Genomic DNA, 14,674 nt, shown 5'->3' on the forward strand with positions numbered 1-14,674 from the left:
ACGGTCCTCGGAGTACATTAACCCTCACTTCATGTCCAGAAATGGTTTGGCAGAGTGCTAGGAGGACCCCAGTCTAGAATTGTGCCAGGGTCTTATTAAAAAAATTGATGGTATAAATGAGAGTCTCCCAATACCAGGAGATGTTCTGCAGCTCTGTCTAATATTTTTAAAAACGTGGTCTTTCTATCCCAATTACTCTTGGACAGATTGCTGTTGCAGCGGGACTTCTAGGATTATTAGTGAGAGAAGAATACATGTAAGGTTTTCTGAAAAGAAAAAGAGAACATGTATGATCCATGAAATTCAAGACCTCAGGAGGATAGAGTGATATAAAGGAGAAAAAGGTCAGTCAGAGAATATGTATCTGGACCTACACAAGTGTATAAATATTTGTATGTGCTAACACACTGTTTCTGATACTAGCAGAAAAGAGTTCTGTAGATGCAAGGGGAGACCCTCAGCTAGGAAACTTCCTTGTCTTCATGCATTTCAGTAGCTTCATTTGCTTTAGAGTGCAGGACCTGAAAACCAACTCCGTTCTTTGTTGGTGATTAACTCCTCCACTGTTGATAACAAATAATTCACGATTGCATGGAATATTCAAAAAATGTGAAGACATTTTCATGCTCACAGAAGCCCTATGCCTACAAGTGAGTTTAGATACTATATGACAAGCCAGTTGAGTTATGTGTACTGGCTTCATCAAATAAGCTAGGAAGAAGAAGGACTCACTCTTTGTACATGAACCATCAATGTCAGAGTTAATGGAAGACACAGATTTTCTCTGAAAATATTACTTTACTATTTTCTCAAACAGACATCAAAGATCCACTGGGGATGGTTACCCAGCTACTGTAAGGTCTTGCAACACCATTGAAATCAATGGGAGATTTAAAGTCTAAAGAACTTGCTGAAGATCTGTGTGCTTCTATCTATTTCCATTAATCTTTTGTCGCAAATGTAAGACACTCACAACAATTTAAGGGTTGGCACTCTGCAACTATACATATTCATTATTTTAGAATGTTTGTTTTCCCCCCTGTTGTCTCCCACGGGTATCCAAACTCTCAAGGTACTGTTTTGTATTCAAAAAGTTTAATTCTCTTTTAATTCCACAGTGGTCATACCCTCCACTAAGCTTATGTTTAGCTTTTTTCTCTCCAGGTGTCATTTCATCAGTGAGTAAAATTTGGTTGATGCTAGCAGTGAGATGCATTAGCTGATTCAGGGGCATATTTCTATTTTTCCAGTGATTTTTTTTCCTAAAATAATTTCTTTTTAATATTTAAGACAGAATAATCCATCGCGGGCTGATCAGAACTTTGATCTTGATCTCGTCCCTGATCACTTTGGCATTGATTTAACATTATTCTTGCCTTACCAGGCAGACGAGGATAAAAACTGTCATGTGCATTCATCTTTGTTAAAAGATGAATGAATAAGACAGGCTTTAAAAGCTTTTTAAAGAGCAAGGTGCTGGAACTGCATTCTCAATCTGCATTCTTTCCTGCTGTTTTATGGGATGTACTGGAAATATGCTTTTTAGAGGTCAGATCATTTTTTTCCAGGTGTGAAAAAAGAATGTAAGCCATAAATTAAAAGGCCTATAGGATAAGTTCAAGAACTAGTCCATTCCAGCTACAGACACCCTATTCACTTGAAAATTATGACTCATCAAAAGCAAGAATTATGTCTCATTTCTAGAACTCCAGCTAGCTTAACTCTTATCCATTTGTGGATTGTACTTTGCAGTTTATAATAACATAAAAAAAAAAACCAACCCCAACCCTTTTTTGTTCTGTTAACTCAGGAAAGAGAAGTACAACCTGCTGAACAAAAAATACTTAGAAGATGTCTTACCTGATTGTAAATATCTACAGGGCTTTGTGATATACCTTCAGCTTTTATTCTTCTCTAAATTAGCAGCCAACAGATAGATGTATGACATTTTCTAACTAGCAGTCCAGTGTCATCTTTATGTGAGAAAAAAAGAAGAAATTAATGAATTCCTTGGAAGCACGTGAAAAATATACAGTAACAGAGAAGAATACTCAGCATGGTCAAGCAAGCTTGTCCAGCATAATGGGGAAAAAGTGTTCATGAAATACTAGGTCTGAAAACTGCCTGGCTTTCCTGGGGGAACTGTATTCCCATTCTCAGCTGAAGAAAAGAAATTCAAGGATATGTGCTTCACACTCCATCTTCTTTATAAGTGCCAGTCTGAGTATATTTTTCTAAACTTATGACAAAGGATCCTGATTTTTTGTTGTTAAATTGACAGAAGCAGATGGGTTAGGTTTAAAATTACTTCTTTGTGGACATTAAGTAAGGTTAGAGAAACAGTGAGATTATGCTAAGTAACATTGCCTTGAGCCTGTCACTAACTTTTTCCTCTGCCACACAAGCTGTTTTTCCAGCAGACAGTCTTGTACAATATATATAGAATGGGGATTTGAGTTACAGTGTAATGTAGGATTACATTTGGCACTTGGATTAGGGCCCTTACTTCCAATTCTCCTCTGGTTTGCTGTAAAAAACTAATAAGTATGTGTCAGATCCTTTTCTCTTTTACAGAGGTTTGTGACAGGGATAAACCATATTCTCCTGTTATTCTTGTTAGCTGAAGGCTCAGTGATCAGGTGCTGTAGTTTCCCTCATTTATTCAGCACTATATTACCTTCAGTTGTATCTTGATTGATTGATTTGAAGTTGCTTTAACATTTGTAGTCCACAGAGAAGATTAGAACATTTCCATCTGTCTTTTGAAGACATTCTCTTAGGATTTCAAGTATGACAGGACAGTCATGGCATTCTAGATCTGGAAGAAAAGTCAGCGACTGACTCATTAAATGGGACTTAGGCAGAAAGTAGATACCAGAAACAAGGACCTGGAAAGTCATGGTCAGCTGTTGCCTGAGACTTGCGGCATGTAAACTTTATATACACACAGTTTTATTATCTTTGACACTGAGCAGACACTGAGTCCATGCCTTTGTGTGTGCCTAAGAGCACCTTGACCTGACTGATCAGCACAGTTACCACCTGAATGGGATTTAGAAAATATAACAAAGTTTGGTTTCAATTAGCTTTAGCCATCTTTAGTGCAGAGTCAACTTCTGGACTAATCATGACAGATTCTTTACATGATCAGTAGAATAATGTAGACAATTCTAAGGTGGGATTAATCTCATCCTAAACTAAACTGAACCAGAATAGGTGAGATGAGTCATGCCACAAAAGTGTCTCTTTCTCTCCATTAACTGTATAGGGCATTGAAACAAATATCTTACATGACGACATCGGAAGTTAGTTGAAATGAAGCCTACATCTTCATATTCTTCCTTCTAGCTCCCTGAGGGATTAAATATAGGGTGCATTCTCAGAGCATGCATAACAGACTGAAAAGACTGGCCATTGCATAAACACAGCTAAGGCTGCCACTTTCTTTAGAAGAAAGTTCTAGTTAGTACCTTTTGTGTCACATTTCATAACAACCTAGTAGCCATGGTAACCAACCGTGGACATCAGTGGTTGAGATGGCTCCAGTGATGCCATCCTCCTAATGTACTTCCTTGCAAGATCACTAAGCAAGGAAGAAATGGAGACAGAAGGCAACAGGACTGTCTCATGTGAGACCAGTGAAAGAGAGGGATATTTGCAGCACTTCTGTAATATAAGATTGCTCTTTCCCTCTGCTGAGACCTGATGTATGATACACTCAGTGGTGAATGACTTAAGATTTTCATGGCCGATGGATTTAATTTGAAATCCATCATTAATTATTTTAAGGAATAAGCTTGCCAGTTCATCAATTCCAGGTATGCTCGCTTTCCTGAAACAATTGTTTTGCACTACTGAAAACTGTAATCACTCTATTCCTATTATTTCTATTAAGCTTATAAAGGTGTTTCAAACTACTGATGGCATACAGTGAATCACATTTGCTCTTTGTTGTATAATGAAAAATGATTGTTTCCTACAAGAAGCTAAAGCAGGTGATATTTTTAGAGTGAAAATGTGAATAATTAATGTTTGAATGACATGATGTTGCTGCTTTGGGCTGTTCCACTTGCAGTTAGGAAAGAATTGGTGAACTAGTTTAACCTCGTGGTTTATGGTATCATCACACATCTCTTTGTTTCCTCTTCTGCTACTATACATCAGTTGAACACTGCTTTACTCTGTTTTCCTTGAGTAATTACATACTGAAGGTAGGATAACATATAATAGCTACTATCATGATGCCAATATAGTCTCCTGAAATCTTTGTTATCTTGTTATTTATAGAGGAGTTAGTCATTTTGACAAATAAGTAAATCCCTTAAATGGTATTATCCTTTCCATACCCAGTTATTAAATCAATAGCTTTTCAGAGACAATGGAGGATTGTTGATCTATGGTTCTACCTGAATGTGATGGGTTGACCCTGGCTGGATACCAGATGCCCACCAAAGCTGCTCTATCATTCACCCTTCTCAGCTGGAGAGGGGAGAGAAAATATAACGAAAGGCTCGTGGGTCGAGATAAGGACAGGGAGATCACTCACCAATTACCATCATGGGCAAAACAGACTCGACTTGGGGAAATTAGTTTAATTTATTACCAATCAAAATCAGAGTAGGATAATGAGAAAATAAACCCCAAATCTTAAAACACCTTCCCCCCACCCCCCTTCTTCCCCAAATTTTCTACCTCCTCCCCCCACAGCGGCGCAGGGGGACGGGGAATAGGGGTTGTGGTCAGTTCAACGCATGTTGTCTCTGCCGCTCCTTCCTCCTCACACTCTTCCCCTGCTCCAGCATTGGGTCCCACCCACGGGAGACAGTCCTCCACAAACTTCTCCAATGTGAGTCCTTCCCATGGGCTGCAGTTCTTCACGATCTGCTCCAGCGTGGGTCCCTTCCACAGGGTACAGTCCTTCAGGAACAGACTGCTCCAGCGTGGGTCCCCAAAGGGGTCACAAGTCCTGCCAGGAGCCTGCTCCAGTGTGGACTTCCCACAGGGTCACAGCCTCCTTCGGGCATCCACCTGCTCTGGGGTGGGGTCCTCCACGGGCTGCAGGCGGATATCTGCTCCACCATTAACCTCCATGGGCTGCAGGGGGACAGCCTGCCTCACCGTGAACTTCACCAGGGGCTGCAGGGGAATCTCTGCTCCAGGGCCTGGAGCACCTCCTCTCCTCCTTCTTCACTGACCTTGGTGTCTGCAGAGTTGTTTCTGTCACATATTCTCACTCCTCTCTCTGGTTGCAGTTGCAGTTGTGCAGCAACTTTTTCCCCTTCTTGAATACATTATCACAGAGACGCTACCACCATCATTGATGGGCTTGGCCTTGGCCAGCGGCAGGTCCGTCTTGGAGTTGGCTGGCATCGGCTCTGTCGGACATGGGGGAAGCTTCTAGTAGCTTCTCACAGAAGCCACCCCTGTAGCCCCCCTGCTACCAAAACCTTGCCACGCAAACACAAGACACTGAAGAAAGCCCATTCAAAATAAACCAAGAAATATCAGAGGTGTTTCAGAAAAAAATAAAGGACAGACAAACACTTACATCCCTTGGTTTTGATCTGCTGGTTTTATTGTTGTTAGCAGTGTGATTCTACAAGTAGTAGCAGGTTGCAACGGCATACACAGCACTATAAGGTACCTATGTGTAGGTCAGCATCGATGGGTATAAACTGGTATCGTTCTTTACACCCCATGCTTTATTGCCTGTCTTTGAGTACTCTGTTGCTGGTAATGTTTTCTGCTTTTTCAAGCCCTAATTCTGGGTTTGGCTAAAGCTTCTGCATGCCAGCTGTGGTGGCAGGTAGAGGGATATCACAAACTGTTACACATTCTCCCCAGCAATGCCTCTGCTATAGAAATAATCTGAGTAGGACTGATCTCACTTACTTTTAGATATCTGCACAACAGACATCTACCTTTGAGCCCATCACTACTTCCAGGACACATTACTGTTTCACTTACTTTAGATGTCTTCCTTTCAGTGGGATGAATTGCACACTCAAAGTGCTTATTTCTATCTGTAGACTATGTGGGTTTAGGAGCTTCAATAAGGACTTTTGCTTAGTAAAAAATTACTTTTAGACTGATGAAGCTGCCTCAGTGAGTCATTATTTAGACCGTTCTGGGCCACATGAGAGGCTCAAGGGGGACTGTTGCCAGGAATTGACTACCTAGATGGCATCAACAGGAAGGAGAAGTGAAAGCTGCATTAAACATTGAGCCTAGGCCAGAAATTACCTAAACAGTTGCAGAAAGTAGAAAAAAAAATCAGTTATTTGTTTCTGCAACCAAGACTACTTCAGGGTTTTTGTCCAGTTGGGATACATCTATACCAGTAAATTAAGCTATTCCAGGAAAATATTCCTGAGTACAGAAACTTGACTGTCTGTATTGCTCAATTATTGGAGAGGCCTTGGTACAGTTTTGGCCTCTGCTGACAGTTTTTAGATAGGGGGAGTCATGAGTCAGGGACCCAAAGTCCAATATGCAGTTTGGATATGGATACCCTATTTTGGGGAAGGCAAGTTTAATGATGTGGTTGTGGACCATTTTGTGCCATTTGCCCTTAATGCCAGAGAATGTTCCTGATCATGTTTAATTTACTAGTACAGGTGTAGCCAGAGTGGATGCATGTATTAGTTCCTGATAAAGTTAAATTGACTGCATTTTCTGAAGCTTTCCAGAAAGTTAACTCTAACTCTTCTGTACTGTAGAAGCATTCTGTATTCACTGTCATTAGAATGATAACATATTTGATTATTCTTCTCATTTGTGTGTCCTTTGGCTGTTACCCAAACCGCCAGTAGCTAGTTTTTCCTGTGCACATTGAGAAAAACAAAAAGTGCGCCTCAAAATGAACACTGATTTGTAACAAAAATAGTGTCCACTGATAAGAAAGGCTGTATGAACAGAAAGAAGTCATGTTGCTCTGGCCACACTGAGTTTCTCGTGTGTTATAGCATGAGCTACTGTTTCTGCTACTCCCCATCATTCTTTTGCACAGGTTGTTTTCTGAGCCCCTCACGCTTAACCCTTAGAGTCTCCCTTCATCAAAAAGGGAAATACAATCCTTTGCAACCACAAATCTGTCAAAATTCATTACCACTGTACCTACAAAACTGTCACCTCTCGGAGATTATTTCAACAAAAATTTAAAAAGAAGTTTCATAACATTTGGCAATATCCAATCACAAATAAGATTCAATGTCATGCTGCATGTTTACATAACATAAAAATCTCTCAGGTAACACTCATTTGTGAGAGATGGAGCTTCTATGAGCAATTATCGGTGACCCTTTCTTGAATACACCAATCAAATTAGCATTTCTCAGGACAAAAAAAGTACAGTTTTTAACAATAAAAAGAAAAAGGAAGTTATCTCAGAAAAAAAAACATAATGAGTGTCAGTAGTTCTCCCAGTGGGAATTATTCATGATTATGTCAACTTTTTTCAGACAAATTCAAATTCTGAGAGAGAGAGAACAAGACCCACAGAACTAGGAGCAGAAATTTTCCAGTTCATTTCTTAAAAATAAATGTATTGGTCTGACAAGTGAGGTAAGGATTCAGAATCTGACCTAGGAGTGGTAGACAGCTCTTTCTAATATCTAATTATAGGCAACGACATATCTGCCAGGACAAAACCCCAAAGGAGGCAGGTGAAGCATTTAATATTCAGTATTGAAAATTATGAACCAGTTATGTGTCTGAAATAAATTGTTTTTATTCTGCTTAAGAATTTAGTCCTGTGAATTAGATTCTTGTAGGTTTTTTACTCTTTATTTGTTTGTCTTCACCCAGCTAAATTGCACAATAAGGAGAACAGAACTTAATCCTTGTTGTGAGTTCCCCTGTAATTCAGAAGCCTCCTTATAGTTAGGAATTTTTTTAGAGATTGCATACTTCCAGAATGGATGCTACAAATCCCAGTGCTGGCTACAGTTGTGTCTTCTACATTAAATGCACATAGGTTAAAATACACTCCCAGTCCAGGGAGCAAGGATGAGAACCCATGACTCTCCTCCCAGCTTAGTGCACTAATAATAATATGTTAGTTGAATGAATCATGATTTTTTTTTTTTAAAGCAGATGAACAGCTTCAATAATCAGAGCATAAAATTCATTTCCTCACTGCAAGCAGCCTGGAAAGGCAAAAGATATCAGTATGTACTCTACCAAGCCAAAAAGGGTACATAACCAGTCCCACATTTTTTTAACTTGTTTTGTGTAAAGGGAAAAGTTACCATGACTGCCTCTTCCATCTGCCTTTGGTTTGCCTTTTCCTTCCATCTGTCTACTTGATTTTAAACAGAATGACCAAAGCAAGTATTCCAAAATGCAAACTATGAACAGACAGGGTCTTCTCCAGACACTCTCTTGGTCAATGAGATTCCAGGGAATGGATTGGATTTGAATATTCACTTCTCATGTTGTTTAAAACCAGTTAGTTTTCCAATTCTGTGTTAGAGGTCATGGCTTTTGGGTATCCCAGTAAGAGGTGCGAAATTCTTCCCTTGCATTTATAAGAAAGTAAGGTGTGACGATGTTCATTACCTTGTTGCCTGCCTCTTTTGCTTTGTATCACTATGATCCATTTTTCTCTAATACATACAATCCTAGAGGTAGTAGACTCAGAGTACTGATGTTTGAGTATAATTCCATGTTTGTTATTTTAACACTAAAAGAATTTGAGCCTGATTTTGATTATTTTGATTTAATTTCATATTAATTTAATTTTTCATTAACTAAAATTGTAAGAAGGTAGAGGTTTGTTACATTAATCAGGACAATTTTGATCCTTTTTTTCTTAACAAAAATTCAATGTTGTGAGCTAGAATCCCTCCTTCCTGCTATTTCTGTAGGCAAGGGGGAGCTTGTACTTAGAAGGAAACCAGTGTCACAGTTCTGAGCTTTGTCTCAGTTTGGAGTCACTGCTGAGATGGTGAAGATAATAAGAATTACAAGATGTGATCACTAGTGTGACAGCAACCCATACAGACAAGATCAGCCCTTTTGCAGCCTAGCTCTCACCCATGCTGCCAGTGGGATAAGTGTGACAATACAGAGCTCAGCAAAGGGGCGCGGAACACAGATGGTACATGGAATGGGACAATTAGTTGGATGTCCCTTGAACTTTATGGCTACAGCTAGACATTAATACTGAAGGTAGCAAGTGTAAACCCAGATTAGATACATCTATATAATGCACAGCCACATTTATGCTTAAATTGTAGACAGTTTCTACTCAGAATATGAATACTTATACAGTATGTTCAGTTCTCAGTCTTAACACACATCACTATAACTAACTCTAAATAACTATAACATCACTGCCTAGCTCTGTCATTATTTTTTCCAGGTTTATGTCACCTTAACTGCCCTCAGCCTGGTCCCCAATCTTAAAGAAATAAAGTAACATGGTGATGTCGATTAGGATCATTCCAGAGAGAGAGGAAAGAAAGGTGTATCTATCACCAACTTGAAGAACCAGGAAGACTGTTTTCACTACTGTTTCTTATCTCTCTGCTTCTCTAGGTCTGGAATAGTACTTTTCTGCCCCTCACAGAGATGTTGTGTGATATAGTTTGATAATGCCTTTAGTACTTAGTATAGTGGTCCTGAGGAGATAAAGGAAAAGTCATACAAACAGACAGAAAGGAAATACAGATGCCATGTTTCTTAATATGAATTGTGATTGTCAAAGAGTCTAGATAAAACACCTATATTTTGATCTTTCTTAATATTTTTAATTATTTTTTCCACATGTACTCTTGATTATTATATCAGTATCCCTAAATCTGATCTCATTGTTTGATTTTCAGTTTGCAAGAAGTTTAGCACTGTATGAATTTTATTAAACCTTTCTCCCTCTCCTTTTGCTCTTCACTGAGGTCTCTGCTTTTTTAATCTCACTTTTCCAAAACTGGGTAAGTTTACCCACTTCTGTTTATGGAGTCTGAAGGAAGAGTCCAAGGGAGTAAGCACCTGGTTAGATTAGTTAAACAAGACACTTGAAGTGCATTTTTATGGTCTGAGAGCAAAGGGGTTCCTTCCTTTCAGCTTGATGACATTTCTTTTTCTCTGTGTGGGCAGAACGCAATACCTCCAAATGATGCATCATTTAAAAAAAAAAACTGAGCAAAGGTTCCAGATAGTCAGTACCCTGTCAGTTTGAGTAAAGCCTTCACCTTTGATTTGCCCTGTCTCTCAGTAGAATTGAACAGATTGATATCTCCCAAGATAGAAGAAAAGAGTGGAGATGGAAAGCTCCTTTGCAAAAAAAATGATGGAAAGTATATTCTAAGAACTGTTAAAATTTCTGATAGTACTGAGAATGGACAATGAAGGGTACAAAGAATGCCAGCTAGGCAGAGAAGAAATCACAAACATAATATGGAAAGATAAAATATACAGAATTTTAGAGACATAGAGAGGGAAAAAGAACATGTACAAGAAGGAATGAAAAGGAAAGCAAAAAATTAAAGGTATCAACCACTCTTGATGTGAAAGAAAACGTTCATCTAGAGATTCATAAAGTCTCTGAAAGGCAGAAACGTCATAGGTGGTACACATTGAACAAATGATGCGAATGAAGGAGTGCAAAAGCACTTGTCTGCAATGAGTTGGAGCAATGGACACGATAAGGCAAATAAATCTCATTTATATACTACCATAGCAGTGCATGGGATTTCACAATCTTGGAGAAGACTGTCCACAGGTGGGAGTGGTTATAGCAGAGAGACCAGTGAGTTGATTAACTTCATACATTTTTTGCTAGTTTAAGTATAATGAAAAAAGTGGGTTTATTCATTGTTTTAACTTCTGTACTGGGACAGTTTTTTGGAAGACAAAACATGGATTTAAAGAACAGTGGCTGGCATATAGGATGAAGCCAAAGCAGTTTAGGCAGGATACAGCTCAAAACGTGTTGGTTGCGGGTCTCTGCTAATCCATTTGAGCATTTCAGCTGAAGCACTTCAGTGAGGTTGATTTAATCCTTCTCAGGCTTCCTTCCACCGCAATATCTGATCTCCTTTCCCAAGGTTATGTTTTCATCTCCGAGTTTCTCTGTGAACTGGGGAACTGGATAAAGAGCTTTAAAGTCTCTGGATTCTCATGTTCATGTCTGAGCATCCAATCATGTTTATAGTGTCCCCTAAGATAATTCATTTTTGTGTGTATATATGTACAAACACCATTTCATGGTCTTATAAAGGGCTGGATCAATACTTTTATATTATCTTGGATAGTGTAGTTAAGACATTTATTATTTTCTCAAGGTATCGTCTAACACAAGCATTCCATAAATGCTATCCATACTTCTTTTTTCCCCCCTTGAATGAAGTCTTTAGCACACTTTCTTGGATTCATGAGATACAGAAGAGAAGAATGAGAAAAATCATTAATTTTTTTGCCGTATTTCCTAACTGAATCTTGTGAGATCCAGCTCTTTACATGAGTGAGGAGGGAAGAATGAAGAGATAGGACAAGGGGATAATATCCATTCTGCCCTAATAACTTATGATCTTCTTGGCTTGTTTTAAGCAGATTTTACAAAAAAAATAAAAAAGAGCTTTTTTCACAAACTGGGTGGAAGAAAGAGTCTCTACTTAGGCTATCCCTGAGTGAAACTATGCAAGATTGCAACTTCTCTTAATACATATTTAGCATAAAGGAGAGAGGCACTGTAACTGTCCTAATCTATGGGAAAATAGATAATCAAAAATTGTGCATTAATAAGCATCAGAAATTCCGCTCTTTGATCAAAGCTTCTTTCCTGAAGAAGTCTAATAAGTCTAACAAAGATCAGGTTTAGGCCCTATAGCTGTAGTAGAAGTTAAAAATTCAAAGAAAATTGAGACACAAATTCATTAATGGCCAGGCTTCATTAGTTCTTCTGTTTATGAAGCTACTTGTTGTCTCAATGAAGCAGCTGGTGATGGGTTAGATAGCATTATCACATTCTGCTCTATATTAGGAAAGCTGTGAGAAGTTCAATTCTCAGAAGACTGATAACGGGTCATAATCCTCCTGACAGTATTTTTAAAATATCCAACACTGATATAACTCTCTGCTTACCGAAAAAAAATTAATAACACTTTCATGAACTTGTTCATTCTCATTGCTTATCACTTATCAATTCATGCTAGGACCTCAGTCTGAATTTGGACTAGTAGTAAATGAAACTACTTTCAATCTGACACACAATTTTTTGCTTGCTTCGATAAACTAAGCCATCTTTTCAGAAAAAGGGAGCATAAATCCACCCACTGCCATGGGATCCTTACTCGTTGTGACAGCAGGAAACCCAAGAGGGGACATGGGCTACAACTACAATATTAAAACCATTAGTCTCAAGGAGTGATTCCTGACTTCTACGCTAAATGATGCCCAGTGATGTATCCTCTCTGTTCACATCTCACTTTTTCTTGACCAGACTGATGTGTCCTTTCTGTGAAGCACTTGGTCCTTGGTTTCTCTGAACTTAAGATAAAACTTCCACGTGTATGTATGTGTGCTTGTGTGTAAGCACGGGTGAGTAGGGGGCAAAGTGGTTATGTTTCAGCCTGCAGAACATGTTTTTTAATGCCATGAAACTGATGCAAGTTATGCATACCTTATGATATGGCACATGAAATATGAGATTATTGGAGGGTATAAACCTTCTGGCATAGTGCCAGAGGACTTTTTGGTAGGGAGAAATTAAAAGCTTGTTCCACTGTACTTTCTGGAAGCTGTTCTTGGAGCAAACCAGTCTCTCAGAACCCACCCCAAATCCTGTTCCAAAGGGTAACTGGTAGATGGTGACTGGATGAATTAACATTTGTGCAGTGAGGATGACAGGAGAGTAGGGAACCAGTATCTGGTTTTGACAGTGCAGGAACGTTTATTGCCTCTTAGTAAGTAAAGCAGGGACCGAATGGCATGGCACTGTTTATGTTACTTAGATCCACAAGGCAAAACAGACATCCTATCCAGATCCACAATGAAAACCATTACTGGCATGTGTTGTTCCCTTCCCGGTGCCTGAACATTGACTGGGAGAGTCCGCATAGCCAGGAGGATGCTTATAGTTAAAGAATAAGAATGACTGAAGGCCACTATTTGAACTAATGCACTGACCCAGTTTTTCTTAGTAGGATGGATACAACCAAAAGCTCCATGGTTTTTACAGCTGCTTATTCAGCATTTCTAGTAAGGGAAAATAATTTTGTTTTTAAGGAATATGTAAAAATACATTATTTTAATCAAAATTAATAGGTGCATTCAAAACAATTAGATGGGTATATTTGCCTCTTCTCCTAATTGCTTTAAACTGTAGTTGTTGAACATTTATTTTGGGTAACAATTTAAAAATTAAAATAATTTTAATTTCCTTTTAAATGCCTTTCTATTTAATTTTCCTCATTAAGAATAGTAAGTAAAGTTTAGATGTTAAGTAGACTGCCCATACCTACTTATTTTTTGGGGGTAAAATGTATAAAACCACACACTAGTTGTCATGTTATTACCCATAATCACTTCAAAGGCCAAGAGTAGGATGGAAAGAACAGGTATAAGAATATGGTTTAAAACCCCTTTAAATTTAGGTTAATTAAAAAAAAAAAAAGAATGAGAAAAAAGGATGGAGAGGAAGATCTCTCAAACTTAATTCCTCACAAAGAAAGATGACACCTGTTAGAAAGTTTCTGGATACACTTATACGTCTTCTGTTAAAAGAATAAAAGCCACTTTGCTTGTGGTTATTTCCATCAGACTTGTGTATATCCAAGTACTTAAGGAGTTAATTTGCTCTTTCAGCACATCAACTTGTTGTTTCTGTGTTTACTGTTTGAACAGTAAAATTCCCAGTCTCTGATGAGACTCAGGGCTTAGTTGTGCTAGATGCTCTCTGAACACAGAGCAGTGTCTTTAGTCCCGCTGGTATCGGATATGGCAGGAATTAATGCTGCCTGGAATGAGAGCTGTTAGTTTCATATGTCAAGACAGTTGTTCTAAAAAAAAAAGTATATCAGAAAGGAGATGTTATGGGACAATCCCAACTCTTATGTCAAATCATAGCCTCGTTCAAAACACACGACCAACACATTGCCTCAGGTAAAATATCCAGCTGAGTGGAATCTAATAAATCTTTAGATTCAGTTTATTATTTTTCTCCCTGAAGTTACTGTTAGTACTTGAGAGAGAATGAAAAAAATAAAAAGAGGAAGAAAAAATGCCTGTATTTTTCAGCCTTGTTGGTAACCTGCTGATTTTCCATACTCTGCTGTGCTTCCCTGCTTATCTTCTATTCTACTTCAGCAGTTTTAACAGGTGCATGTGGATCGTTGGGTTGGCTGCTTTCCATGTGTTCTGATCATGCTTAAGGAGGTGCTTTGCTATCTACAACATTTTGTTTTCTACTGCAGAAATAGGATTGTATTTTCCATTAAAAAGCAACTTTGGCCTTAGAAAGATTCACCCAGAAAGCAACATCAAAAGAACTCTACTGGCTGGCCTTCAATTACCAAAGGATGGAAATTCACAGTTAAAGGTAAAACCTGTGAAACCTGAGTTCAGCAGTGCTCTCTGTGGGTAGTCTTAAGGCAATGACAAAGCATAAGTAGGCAGCAGGGCTTTGATTTTTAGCTGTGCTGTCTAGTTTGTTTCAGTCAGCAAAGTAATATTC

Source organism: Calonectris borealis, chromosome 1 (assembly GCF_964195595.1).
Source record: "Calonectris borealis chromosome 1, bCalBor7.hap1.2, whole genome shotgun sequence".
NCBI classification, from domain to species: domain Eukaryota; kingdom Metazoa; phylum Chordata; class Aves; order Procellariiformes; family Procellariidae; genus Calonectris; species Calonectris borealis.